Source organism: Anser anser, assembly GCF_964211835.1.
Source record: "Anser anser genome assembly, chromosome: 2".
In the NCBI taxonomy this organism is placed as follows: domain Eukaryota; kingdom Metazoa; phylum Chordata; class Aves; order Anseriformes; family Anatidae; genus Anser; species Anser anser.
The window spans coordinates 32,282,803-32,294,953 of NC_139721.1; positions in this window are offsets into that span (position 1 = coordinate 32,282,803).

The window sequence follows — 12,151 nt, forward strand, 5'->3', positions numbered from 1 at the left end:
TGGTTTCAGTTAAGACAGAGTTAATTTTCCTCCTAGTAGTTGGTAGGGTGCTATGTTTTGGATTAGGATGAGAAGAGTGCTGATAACATGCTGATGTTTTAATTGTTGCAAAGCAGTGCTTACACTAAGCCAAAGACTTTTCAGCTTCTCTCTCTGTCCTGCCAGCAGGAAGGCTAGGGGTGCAGCAAGAGCTGGGAGGGCACAGACCCAGAACAGCTGACCCAAACTGGCCAAAGGGGTATTCCATACCATCTGACGTCATGCTAAACAATAGATAGGGGTGGCTAGCTGGGGTGGGGGGGGCCGGCTGCTTGGGGATAGGCTGGGCATCGGTCAGCGGGTGGTGAGCAATTGCATTGTGCATCACTTGTTTCGTACACATTATTAGTAGCCGTACTATTATTATTATTATTGTTAATTTTCCTGTCTTAATAAACTATCTTTATCTCAACTCACAGGCTTCACTTTCCCGTTTCCCTCCCCCATCCGAGAGAGGGAGGGGGGAGGGTGAGCGAACGGCTGTGTGGTGTTTAGCTGCCAGCCGGGTTAAACCACAACAATATATTTGCATAATTTTTGTACTGCAGGAGATGGATGCAAAACAGTGCAAATAATGTTATGTAAATGAACTAACTTTTTGGAAAGAGAAAAATTCAGACTAATCTTTATTTATTTATTTATTGATTGATTGATTTTCCCATGAGAAATCTTCTTCAAGTTCCTGGCCATCTTTAATTTTCCATCAACTAATTTATCTCAGGGCTGACTTCAAGAACTCCTACAGTTTTACACCAGTCATAATTTTGATGATCAAAATATTTCCAAATGAGACTTAGTTCTATTAGTTAATAAGCGTTGTCTACATTTGAGCCAATTCTGCCTCTTATTTTAGCACATTTTTGTCTTTTTCAGGATTCCAAAAACTATTCAATTTAAGGACAAGTTCAGTTAATAGATTAGTCTGAAAAATGGTGTGGGAGAAATCAAAAGTAATGATAACTTACTTATGCATTTCTTAAAAGAAATTTAAAGTTCCTCATACTAAATTGACAAACAAACTATTAACTTTCTACTTGTGAATAGGGACGCGTCACTGAAAGTAAATGTTTTGCTTCAAATAAAAGCAATTAATCTTTTAAAATGTATTCTACTCTTTTTTTTTTTTTTTAATCCACCAACCATCATTTGTTATTTATAAATCTTTAGGCTGAAAACTGCATTTTTAATGATAACTGCAAGCATTTAAGAAAAAAAAATGGTATTGGCAGTCTCTTTTAATCGTAATAAAAGCTTTCAGTATGCACAAGGCCTTTATCAACAAAATCCTATGAAAGTATTTCTGCATTTCACTTCTTTCCTTGTGAAATAGGTTTTACCATATAAATACATAATATGGGTCAGATTGGGTTAATTTAACAATAATAATACCTAATAGCAGGCAGAAGTTTTCCCTTTCAAATATGTACATACCCAGATTAAACGCCAAAGCCCTGAGGGCACTGTCAGCCCTGCCTGTCCATCCCAGGCCTCCCCTGGGCCTTCTTCCACCTGGCCCATGGCCCAGGACTCCATTTCAGCCAAGCTTGGGCCCTCAGTCCCTCACACTGGGGCTGTTGTGAGGGCCATCACATCCATGGGCTCCACCACAGGGACAATGGAGCACCCACTGGGGGGCACCCATTGCACCCATGGGGGTTGCAGGAATGGGCCTAGCAGCCCGTCCTGTCCCACCACCCCAGTCAGGAACCGGGCAGCCAAGAACACCAGCTCTGGGCACTGGGCACCTCCCTAGCAATGGGCCAAGGTCTTAGGTCTTCAGCCTGGGTGTAACGGTTGGGATCAGGCCCAATAAGAGAACCGGAGTCAGACACATCCCCAAGAAGGCAAGAAAAGACAAAAAACACATGGAGGATTGTCACGTAGGTTCTCTGTGATTCCCAGGCCTTTAACTCTTCAGACAGTATCATTATAATTACTCAAGGTTTTTGCTTTGGAAAAATCTCAGTAAGAGATGTTCATTTGAACAGGACTTTTTTTTTTTTCTTTTTTAAAAAAAATATTTTATTTTTTGGAACATGAAAGCTAGCAACTAATAACTACAAAACTCTTTGCTGCATATAACAATAGAATGACTTTCAAGTTTGGGAGCACTTCTGGGTCATTACTGGCAGAGCTGCTTAATGTAGAAGAGGCATCAGGGATTATGCAGCTGTCTGGAATTGCTTTCTGGAGGAGCTAGCAGTCTGTGCAACTGACATTGCCAATGATTCTCTCCCTTGATCACTGCAGAACTGCCCACTAGATATGGGGCAGTACAAGACAATCCATCCTTAACCACTGATCCTGAAATAAGTGGAAATTATTTCCTACAGCCTAGGAAAGACTTGACTCTGTTCTCCTCAAGTTTCTGAATCTAGTTTGATATGATTACTTTGATTTAGCCTATGACTCTTGTCTTGATAATAACCTTTTTTTTTCTTTTTCTTTTTTTTTTTTTTTTCTTTTAGGACTTTCCTCAGCTTCAACTTGAAGGAGAAGAACCTATGGTAAAAAAGTAGCCAGAACTTGAAAGAGTGTATGAATGTCGTCAAATGCATTGTTAACAGGTGTGTTCAATTATGAGGCTTAGTATATCACTATAGTAAACAGCAACACGTTAGTAATATATGCATGACTTTAGATACGTATTTTGCACTTTACCAAATATTCATATAATCTTAGTTGAGAAGAATATTTTATTATTCTACATGTAAATAAACTGAAGACAATCATTTTGGCTAGACTGTTCATTACAGTTGAACACATTTACATTTGCAATCTAACAGAAGGTTGATGTTAGCCACAAGCTTTAATTTGCATTTTTTATTGCTGTCCAAGGACTCCTTCGAGTGGGGAGAAAAAAAAAAAAAAAAAGGGAATGCACATTTCTCTGGTGCTTCTCTGTTTTCCTAAATGAAACAAAAAACTTGAATAAATATTTTTTTTGCAGACAATTGTTCTCCTTTATTGCCTATTTTGTCTGTATTCAATATTTTTATGATGTCTCCAAAGTCTTTCAAAAGCTTTCCATTGAAGAAGATGTTAAACTCTCTAGGTCTATTATGTAAACAAGTCATTTATTTTCTTCCCATTTAGTTATTTATATTTCTCCAGAGAAATGAAGTTGGAACATTTAACTGTGCTAAACAGAGAATCTACCTTAAGGAGCATATGATCTAAGGGCCTGATGTGGTAAAGTGGATAAACACGCTGAATACACACAAAATGCTTCTACAACCTCTGAGTTTTGTTTGTTTGTTTGTTTGTTTGTTTGTTAAGTTACTGTTTTTTGCATACTGCATACAGTAAGGAAGACAAGAATAAACACTACACAGGGAACAAGCACAGAGCATGAAGAGATTATAAATTTATCTTCTTACAGTGTAGAGAACTCATTCTGCATCACCTAGTCATGGATTGTCTGTCATATTTAATTGTGACATCAAGACCAAATATTCTTTTAAGACATAATTTGTAGATTAAATTGAAACTGTGGGCCTAATTCTAGAAAACCTGTGTGAAAATTGCTAAACTGTTAAGTACAATTCTTGGCATAAATTTCTGTGGATCAAAAGAAATTACTAATTCAGCCAACTAACCAGTTTAGAGATTAAATGCATCTAATCAGTACTTCCCAGAACCGATGCTTTATCTGAGGGAAAATAATGTCATTAATATGTTTTCTTGCCTCTGTCTAGGTATCTTCTGCATTCTCATTTTGCCTCTCTTCATTACAAATATCTATCTAAAAATATTGGACAATTTAATCCAGAGACAGCTAGGAGATAATTTAGGGCAATTCTTTGGTAGTATAAAACAGATGCAATAGGAATAACTGCATCTTTATTAAATTTCTCACAGCTGCTGGTAGGACTGATGGGAATGAAACAGAGGATATGATACTGTTCCATCCTCCACAAAGAGGTTTCACAGAAATCTGTACATCTAACATGTAATATAAGACAGAGTTATTCTTTTCAACTTGCATTGCAGCAAATTTCAAGAGATTAAGAGGTCACATGAAGCTTTGAAAGACTGACTTCAATGCATCCATAGGTCAGATGAATCTAAGTATCTGACCCATTTACTTTTTTCCCCTCAAATGCTCCATTCAGTATTTTTTTGGTGATTTCCTACTTAAAGTAAAAGACCTGGTTTTACATCACAATTAAAATGATGTCTGAGAGAAGGATACTTTATAAAAGTCAAACCTTAAGAAGTAGGTTTCCCATTTTCATTACAACAGTACTACTAGTAAAAACAAGCAAACAAAAATAGAAAATATGTGAGGGACATCTTTGATTACTGTTTTATCAACTGTTTTATGATTTGACTGCGTTGTTTCCAGATGTTGTCATAGCATTTTTCTTTACTGGGCTGTTTGTAAGCCAACAATGCTGAACAGACTAGAAATCACTTCCTGAAGGAAAACTACTATACCTAATACATAATTACTGCAAACTAAAATACCTAAAATAAATACTTTTCTCTTAGGAATAGTATGCTATGTTACTCATAGTTCTAAAGGATTGTGCATTTATGAAAATTATCCTGTATGAGAACTCAAGAAAGCTAAGTAAGAAACTACTTAAAGAGATAATAGTGGAAAGCTTTAAAAGGGATATCTTTGTGACCATATTATAGTTGCCTCAGAAGACTGTGCCCATTGATACAAAATTAACTGTATTCATTAACCTAACAAAATCAAAATTAATACTGTGGAATAAAACTTCCAAGAGAGGAATATGTCAGTAATAACCAAGGATAGCTTATTAGCTTTAGCTGAAGGCTTTACTTTCTCAAAAACGGAAAACAGATAACATATTAAAAAAAATCTCCTGGATTACTTAAAAAAAAAAAAAAAGAAAGCCTAATATAATAAAATCCCATCTGAACTTGGTTGTTGTGTAACAAAATTCACAAAGTTTTTTTGCAATAATGTACAATTCATACACAATTACTGATATTTTGGGGGGCCAGAAAGCACACATGGCAATTTTCCCTTCTAGTTTTCAGATGACTGGAAACAAAAAGTTACAAATATTTTTAACAGTCTAATATATGCTTTTCTTTTCACCTTGGTGCAGCCATTTTCTGGACAACAGAGTAATTTGATGCTTTATTCTTTATCCTTCTTTTAGCTGCCTTTCAAAAAATATATATTTTTTCTGATGTTTTCTGCTTTTCACTGCTCAGGAGTGGTGAGGCACTCGAACAGGATGCCCTGAGAAGCTGTGGATGCTCTATCCCTGGAAGTGTTCAAGGCCAGTTTGGATGGGGCTTTGGGCAACCTGATCTAGTGGAAGGTGTCTCTGCCCATGGCAGGCGGGTTAGAACTAAATGATCTTTAAGTTCCCTTCCAACCCAAACCATTCTATGATTCTATGATTCCATGACCTTATGAAATTGAAACAGAAAAGTTCAGACTGGACATAATGAAAACTTTTTCCCCATGAGGATAGTCAAGCTGTCGAACTGATTTGGGCAGTGTCCATTCTTGCAGGTCTATACCGAATGGAAAAGTCTTGAAGAACCTGATCCGATCTCATAAAAGACCCTGATTTGAGCAAAAGGGTGGACTAGTTTCTACTGTGATCCCTTCCAACCTGAATTATCCTATGAACCTATTTATGTTGTATATCGTATTAACCTATTGTGTATATATATATATATATATTTTCTTTCAAATAGCTAAATCCCCTTTGATTTACTAGTTCTACCATTTTAGCAGTGCTTGCTATTCAGTCTGGCCTCCCCACCAACTAGATCCAACTTAAATAAATATTTAACTTAAATATTTTACTTATGCTAGAGATTTTTCTGGGTGTACTAACTTCACCATACACCACAAGCAGTCACTTATATTCAACAGTCAGAGTTATTAAATATGTGCTTATTTTAATGCAACTGAATATTCTTGTGAAGAAAGAGTAGCCTTATTCACACAAAATTGAAAATTACTATGAGATTCCACTAATAGTCTAAATAAAGAGTATACAAAGAATGGAACAATGAAAACTATGTCTTATGAATGTTGTTGATTTTTACGTTTTTTTTTTTGTTTGTTTGTTTGTTTGTTTTCTTCTGTATTTTCTGTTAGCCTGTTAATAATTTTTAACCATTCTTATAGCATCTTAACTCATCAGAATGTGATCATATGAATTACTGTAATTATTATTAAAGTTGCTTATTATCTTTTATACTTTTAATATTTTAATATTGTGTTCTTCAAGGTGCAAGAAGTGAATATCTCTTGTGTGTTGTAATTGTGCAGTTTTGGTTTCTTTCTATAGACTAAGTGGAGCCTTAAATATGAAAATTGCAAAGCCAATATAACCCCTTGTGTGCTCCTGCTTACTAAGTCCAAACTTGCAGTTTTTCTGTATTGAGAGAAACACTGCCAGGCACACACAGTCCATGCAGTTCCAGCAATGTGTTGAAGATAGTTTTCCACAGGTAGTGGAGGAGCTGATGAGGAGAGTTTTGCTGCTGACCTTGTTCTTACTAACAAGGAAGGACTGTTTGGTGATGTGAAGGTTGGGAGCAGCCTTGGATGCAGCGACCATGAGATAATGGAGTTTGGGATTTTGTGTGGAAGAAGCAAAGCAATTATAGGATAGTAACCCTGGACTCCAGCAGAGCCACCTTTGACCTCTTCAGGGACCTACTCAGTCCTTGGTCCCATGGGCTAGAGTGTTGTAAGGCAAGGCAGCCCAAGAGAGTTGGTTGACACAAATACCACTTCTTCCAAGCTCAAGATCAGTGTACCCCTTTGGTGAGAAATCAGGAAAAGGTCGCAAGGGGTCTTTATGGATGAGCAAGGTGGTCATGGATAAACTCAAAGGCATGAAGAAAGCCTGTGAAATGTGGAAAAAGGGCCTGGCTGCTTGGGAGGAATACAGGAATGCTGTCAGGGGCTGCACAGATGCAACAAGGAAGGCTAAGGTCCATTTGGAATTGAATCTGGCAAAGTAGGTCAAGGATAACAAGAAAGGCTTTTTAAAGTATGTCATTAATAAAAGGAAGACTAGGGAAAATGTGGGTTCGCTGCTGAATGAGGTAGGTGCTCTTATAACAGGAGATGCTGAGAAGGTGGAGATACTGAATGCCTTCTTTGTTTCAGACCTTACTGCTAAGACTTCCTTTTGGGAATCCCAGACCCTAGAGGTAAGAGAGAGTCTGGAGAAAGGAAGACTTTCTCTTGGTTGAGGGGGATCTGATCAGAGAGCGTCTAGCCAAAATCAATGCACACAAATTCTTGGGCCCCGATGGGATGCACAAACGTGTGCTGAGGCAGCTGGCAGGTGTGACTGCTGAACTGCTCTCTTTAAAAGGTCTTGGAGAACAGGAGAGGTGCCAGGTGACTGGAGGATAGTCAATGTCACACCAGTCTTCAAAAAGGGCAAGAAGGAGGATCCAGGCAGCTAAAGGCCATTCAGCCTCACCTCCATCCCTGGAAAGATGATGGAACAATTTGTTCTGGATGCCATCTCCAAGCAACTGGAAGAGAAGAAGGTTACCATGAGTAGTCAACATGGATTCACCAAGGGGAAATCATGCTCGACCAACCTGGTAGTGTTCTATGATGCCATCACTGTCTGGGGAGAGCAGTGGATGTTGTCCACCTTGACTTCAGCACGGCTTTTGACACTGTCTCCCACAACATCCTCGTAATGAAGCTTAGAAAGTGTGGGATAGATGAGTGGACAGTTAGGTGGATCGAGAACTGTCTGACTGGAAGAGCTCAGAGGGTTGTGATCAGTGGTGAAGAGTCTAGTTGGAGGCCTGTAACAAGCGGTATTCCCCAGGGATTGGTATTGGGTCCGGTCTTGTTCAACATCTTTAACAATGACATGGTCGAAGGGATAGAGTCCACCCTCAGCAAGTCTGCTGATGACACAAAGCTGGGAGGAGTGGCTGACACACCAGAAGGCTGTGCTGTCATTCAGTGAGACCTGGACAGACTGGAGAGTTGGGCAGAGGGAAACCTAATGAGGTTCAACGAGAGCAAGTGTAGAGTCTTGCACCTGGGGAGGAATAACTGCACATATCCATACAGGTTAGGGGCTGACCTGATGGAGAGAAGCTCTGCAGAGAAAAACTTAGGGGTCCTGGCAGACAATAGATGGGCCATGAGCCGGCAGTGTGCCCTTGTGGCCAAGAAAGCCCATGGCATCCAGGGGTGCATTTGTGGTGGTTTTACTCGGGTGGGCGGCCGAGCTCCACCACAACCGCTCTCTCACTCCCCCTTCTCAAAGGGGAACGGGGAGAATATACGATGAAAAGGGCTCAAGGGTTCAGATAAGGACGAGGAGATCGCACAGTAATTATTGTGGCGGGCAAAACAGACTCAGCATAGGGAGATAGTACGATTTACTGCCTATTACTAACAAGCTAGAGAAGTGAGAAACAAAGGAAAGAAACCAAAAGCACCTTCACCCCCATCCACCCTCTTCCACCTCCTCCCCCCGAGTGGTCCAGGGGAACGGGGGAATGGGGGTTATGGTCAGTCTATAGTGTTTCTTCTCCGCTGCTCCTTCTCGGTCAGTCTTGTCCCCTTTGCTGTGGGGTCCCCCCCATGGGACGCAGTCCTTGCTGAACTGATCCGGCATGGGCTTCCCACAGGCAGCAGCTCTTCAAGAACTGATCCAGATATGGGTCTGTACCACGAGTCCATCTCTCAGGAGCAAACTGCTCCAACCTGGATCATCCACGGGCAGCAGCTCCTGCCATATCACCTGCTCCTGCGTGGTCTCCTCTCCACGGGCTACAGGTCCAGCCTGGAATCTGCTCCGGCAGGGGTCTTCCACAGGCCGCACCCTCTGTCAGTGCAGGTCCACCTGCTCCACCGTGGTCCCCTCCACGGGATGCAGCGTGGAACCCTGCTCCACCGTGGTACTCCATGGGCTGCAGGGGAACAGCCTGCTTCACCATGGTCCTCACCACAGGCCTCAGGGGACTTCTGCTCTGGCGCCTGGAGCACCTCTCCCCCTCCTTCTTCACTGACCTTAGCACCTGCAAGGCTGTTCCTCACTTCTCTCACTCTCCCAGCTGCTGTGTAGCAGCAGGTTTTTTTCACTTTCTTAAATAGGCTCTCACAGAGGCGGAAAACAACATTGCTTATTGGCTCAGCTCTGGTCAGCAGTGGGGCCCTCACCAAACATGGGGCAGCTTCTAGATTCTTCTCAGAGAAGCCACCCCTATGGCCCCCTGCTACCAAAACCTTGCCACATAAACCCACTACAGCATTAAAAAGAGCATGGACAGCAAGTCAAGGGAAGTTATCCTCCCCCTCTACTCTGACCCGGTGAGGTCACATCTGGAATACTGTGTCCAGTTCTGGCTTCTCCAGTTCAAAAAAGATAGGGATCTTCTAGAGAGAATCCAGAGGAGGGCCACAAAGATGATTAAAGGTCTGGAGCATCTCCTGTACAAGAAAAGGTTGAGAAACTTGGGTTTGTTCAGCCTGGAGAAGAGAAGACTGAGAGGTGATCTAATCAAAGTTTATAAATATCTAAAGCGTGTGAGGCAAATGGACAGGGCCAGCCTCTTTTCAGTGGTGTACAGCAATAGGGCAAGGGGCAATGGCCAAAAACTGGAACACAGGAAGTTCCACACAAATATGTGTAAGAACTTTTTCACAGTGAGGGTCGTAGAGCACTGGAACAGGCTGCCCAGAGAGGTTGAGGAATCTACTTCTACGGAGATATTCAAAACCTGCCTGGACACGTTCCTGCTCAACCTACTGTAGGGAATCTTCTTTTAGCAGGGGGGTTGGACTCGATGATCTCCAGAGGTCCCTTCCAACCCCTACGATTCTGTGAAATACAAAAGGCATCTATCTTTAAAAAAAAAAAATGAGGGCATACACACATACACAACTATATGTGTATGTATGCATATATGACCATGTAGTTTTCAGTATCGATCTGTTTCCCTGATTATCAAATGCAGTTTTCTTAAAATCAGGATTGTTACGATGATCAACATGATAATTTAGTATGCCATACACAGTATCTCTCTTACCTTTGCTAAGTTTTAGAGGACGCTGACTTTTTGTAATTTTATTTGACACCAATTCAAAGGACTTTAGAGTAAAAGGCATCTGGAAAATCAGGTACAAAAACACTAGAGGGTGTTCAAGGAAAGGTTGGACCTGGTGCTTAAGGATATGGTTTAGTGGGCGACATTGGTAGTAGGGTTATGGTTGGACCAGATGATCTTGAAGGTCTTTTCCAACCTTAATAATTCTATGATTCTATGATTCTTACTAGAAGTAAGCATATTCTGTGTTTATCAAATGAAAATGTTTCAAAGGGAAGGAAAAGGAAGGAAGAGGAATAAAAGACTCAAAAAATCATGACACTATGTATGTAACTGACCAGTTTCAAATTTATTGTGAAACAGCCTTGCAATTATTATAATTTTATTACAAATATAGATAAACAGAACAGAAAAAAAATCATTAATTTGTTTCATTTAAGGTGAATATAGCTCCCTTGATCTCAGGAAAGTTGTGCCTATTCACCTTATCCGAAGATTTGGCTCTTGATGTAAAATATTAAGACCGTTCAGAAAAAATAATATTATTAAAAATAGGCACTTTTGAGTTGGAAATAATGAAGGGGTAAAGTACAGTCACAAAATTAAATGTATATTCTCACTCAAAATTATCTGGTATGCAGCTACCACAACTTTTGTTCCTAATTACAATGCTTCATACTTTGTACCCTGTAATAGCAATACAGATTGACATGGAAGTCTTTGCTATTAATATCCAGAAATTAATCATTCATACATGACATACAGCTTTTCCCAAATGGAGGTCCCTTGCTTTTCAAGTCTGTCAGGATTTTAAGAATATATATTGTTTTTCAAAATTATCTTTTTATAAATGTCTCATTGTTTCTTTTTGTTAGGGAGATAGAATGACAACAATAAAATGGCAGTTCTTACTCTTTTTCATTGCAAATAGAACTGTGGAATCATAGAATCAAATAATGGCTTGGGTTGGAAGGGCTCTAGTTCTAACCCCCTGCCATGGGCAGGGATGCCACCCACTAGATCAGGTTGCCCAGGGCCTCATCCAACCTGGTTTTGAACACCTCCAGAGATGGGGCATCCACACTGTACAAGTGCCTCACTGCCCTCAGAGTGAAGAATTTCCTCCTAACATCTCATCTAAATCTCCCCTCATTTCATTTAAAACCATTCTTCCTTGTCCTGTCCTTGTCTGCCCACGGAAAAAGTTGTTCCCCATCTTTTTTATAAGCTCACTTTAAGTACTGAAAAGCTGCAATAAGATCGCCCCAGAGCCTTCTTTTCTTCAGACTGAACATCCCCAGCTCTCTCAGCCTTTTTTTATAGGAGTGGTGCTCCACCCCACTGATCAATTTTATGGCCCTCCTCTGGACCCATTCTAACAGATCAACATCCTTCTTAAGCTGGGGGGTCCAGATGTGAATGCAGTACTCCAATTGGGGCCTCACAAGGACAGAGCAGAGGGGAACAATCACTTCTCTCAACCTGCTGCCTACTCCTCTGTTGATGCAGCCCAGGATGCACTTGGCTTTCTGGGCTGCAAGCATGCACTGCTGGCTCATGCCAAGCTTTTCATGCACTAGAACTCTTAAGTCTTTCTCTGCAGGGCTGCTTTCAATGTGTTCTTCTCCTACTCTGTGCTCATGTCTGGGATTACCGTGACCCAGGTGCAGCACTTTGCACTTAAAACTTGTTGAACCTCATTAGGTTCATGTGGGCCTATTTCTCAATCTTGTCCAGGTACAGACCAGTATCTGTTCAGTTTCATCAGGTGGTCTCAAACCTGCTCTTCACTTATAGTGGGTGGGACTTGGCTCCCCCAGACCTCACCTACAGATTCAGGGAAATTAGAGTTGTAGGAAGCCTGACTGGCAGTGAAGATTGAGGCAAAGAAGCTGTTAAGTACCTCAGCCTTCTCGACGTCTGTCATTACCAGTTCTCTCTTCTTGTTTATCAGAGGGGGTACACTCTCCTCATCATTACCTTTCAGACCAATATCTGTCTGACCAGCCTGTCTTCATAGGAGAGGTGCTCCAGCCCTCTGATCATCCTTGTGGCCCTCCTCTGGACC